We start from the raw sequence: 3,152 nt of genomic DNA on the forward strand, positions 1-3,152 counted from the left end.
GGGTTAGATCGATAAGTCCTAGTCTATTTAAAAAAGATCTACGCGGTCAGACAAACAAACTCACGTAGACATAACTTTATTTAGTAAAACTACACGTAAAGTAAACAATAAAGTAATGGTATTCATAATAGTGTACAGAGTATGAAACAGTTATGAACGTTTAGTGTATGACACGGTTTTACGAGTTGAAACAAAGAAACTCACAAAAACGAGGAATAAAACCCGTAGTAAAGAAACAAGTGGCTAAAAGGTGTTTATAGAAGTCTATGAAACCAACCGAAACTAAATTATTGCAAAGTAAAATAAATATAGAGTTTTAATGAAGGCAAACTTAGCTGAATACGAATAACGTCTGAATGCTGTACTCAAAGCGATAAGCATATGGTTTTGAACGAACTGCGCATGCGTATTTTAGACCTAAATAAGTCGAGAAAACCTATAGAAACTGTATTTAGTGTAAAATTCGTTGTTGTTTTTAGGAAATAACACGCGGGTTAAGTGTTCTTTGTGTGAATTTTTTTGCAAATAAAAAGAAGTAAAATTGAAATCGAAGCTACTCGTCCCTTGGTGACACCAACATTGTGCAATCGTGTACCATACTCCTTGCATTGAAAAATTAGACCAAGCCAAAGAAAGGTAAGGTTATCCTGAATTGAAAAGCCAATATTCAATCCGGACTCCTCGGACAAAGATCTTTCTAACGATATGAGGTTTGTAGCGTTTGATCGAGAAATTTGCGAGAAAAGTTCCGGACAGACAAACACAAACGTACTATTTACATAGATTATTTTGGAGCCTCACCACGTCGTTAGAGCTCATGTCGCCACGTATGATCATGCTTTATCTGACAGTTGTGCATTTTAACAGTAGCCTTTCAACGTAGTTTCGATTATAATTGGCTGATTCGTAAGGCTATAATTTCCAAAGCACATCACTCATCTTAAATCATTTAATAAATTAAATTAATTTTCTAATTATGCCTCCAAACTGAAAGACATTTTAAATTACAGAGTAAAATTTAAACCCCTTCATAATAACTGGCTTAAGCTCACTCTTAACTGTGAAGAAAAACTCCAACCGACTTTAAGAAATTTAAATAACCGTAAACTCATTTCTGACCACTTTAGCAACAGGTTTCCGTTCCGACCTTAAGTATGGCTTATCAAAAATACATAAAAATGGTTTATCCCTTAGTCCAATTCTAACTACTTTCTTGTTCGTCTGTTTACTGGTCTTTTTTTAGATATAAAAAGTTTTTTCACTCCCATTTTGTTAGTTTTCTTTTTATGTTCAAAAATGTTGATGAACTTTTTCTTGCAAAAAGCAATCTTATTTTAGTATTTTGAGAGCGTTAACGAATTTCGTTTTAAAATCAAACAAAAGTTTCCTTTTAGACATGATATTTGCTTATTTAACATTATAAGTGTTTAATATCCAAATATTTGTTTTTAGCCAACTGTTTCGTAGAGGATCTTAAAGAATTGTGTCAGAGGAACTAGTATCATATTAGGACTAATAGCTGCAATTCTAAATTCCCTAACAAATATATTTTAACTTTCTCACAAACACACGCATAAACTACAAAGTAAGCTCAGAAGAACACAAAATTTAAAATATTTTAAACATGCATAGATAAACTAAGTTGAAAACAACTCCTCATATAATTTGTTATAGTTGGAATTTTCAACGTTAACGGCACCCTATGTAAAAATAGCTAAACGGCCAGGTCAGAGACCCCTAGGATTCAGTGTAGTTGTGTCTAATTTCGATCTGCTTACCAGAGAGCAGGCAGCTAGCCAGTAGAATTCACCACCACTGAACTTTGTCCAGTTCTTTGAACAGAATACATAACAGGATTGATTCCCACTTTTATAAGGCGTACAGAAATGAAAGTGCGGAGAATGTTCAGTGACATCATGTCTCGAACCCTAGACCTTTCTATACATTAGCCACTAACCCACGCCCTGTTTATTGTTGTTTTATGTTTGATATTTCCAAACGTTTTATATCTTATAATTAGCATAGTATTTTCATGTACTTTCATGATTCGTGACAAGGGTTTTAATAAATTAATCTGTAGTTAGTACCTAACTAATTGACAATCACAATGTGTTGCGATATGTTATATTTCATGTTGCTATTTTACTTTTTCAACAAAAGAATTCTGAGTACTGAGCGTTAAAGACATGATTTTCAAGACCATATTTGCACTCTAAAAGGTTGGTTAAATTTTATCTAACACTAAATCTATAGATCAAAGTTACAAGTATACTAAATTATTAGTATATACTAAATTAAGTCTTAAATAACAATTCTTTAATGTCAACAACAGGATTTGGTAAACAGAAGTATATCGATAAAAATGTTCCAATGTACGTATTTCCAACAGTGGTTGCAGCATGACCTGAAATTGGGACTAAATATATTTTATTTAAGAAAACCAAATCGTCAATGATGATTTATTTTATATCTGGTAAGCAAAAAAAAAAAAAAAAAGAAGGTATCTTTTCGTGACGCTGTTTATTTGAATACCATATAATGAAATTTAAATTTTGAATTATTTGAAAATATATTTACACGAATGAAAGATCAGTTGTAAGACGTTTAAAAAGCCCTAATATCCTTTGGTCTTAAGATATGAGTAAACATGGTTTCGCATCTTGAAACCTATAAACATTGGTTAGCCTTGACATCTTACCTTTGTTAGTTAACATATGACCGTTTAAAAAGCCCTAATATCCTTTGGTCTTAAGATATGAGTAAACATGGTTTCGCATCTTGAAACCTATAAACATTGGTTAGCCTTGACATCTTACCTTTGTTAGTTAACATATGACTATTGGTTTGATGGACCCATTATTTTTTGGGGGGGATGTATGTGTTTCATTGTTACAAGTTATGAAAAATTCCGAGAACACTGAATTGTTGTTATACGAAAAAAACAGCAATGTCGATAGGCCTGTGTTCCAACTTTTTATCTAGAACAGTAATAACTTTTTCTATACGAAACTTCTTTTCAAAACCTAAACAGCTGTGAACCATAAGAACAACGACCGAAACAAAGGATATTGTCTGCTAAATAATTATTTTCTTTTTTATTTTTTTCTGCTCTAAGACTTTTTTCTGATTTCCTTTGTTTTCAGAAACGTTAT

The sequence above is a fragment of the Limulus polyphemus genome, unplaced genomic scaffold (assembly GCF_000517525.1).
Source record: "Limulus polyphemus unplaced genomic scaffold, Limulus_polyphemus-2.1.2 Scaffold362, whole genome shotgun sequence".
Taxonomy (NCBI): Eukaryota; Metazoa; Arthropoda; class Merostomata; order Xiphosura; family Limulidae; genus Limulus; species Limulus polyphemus.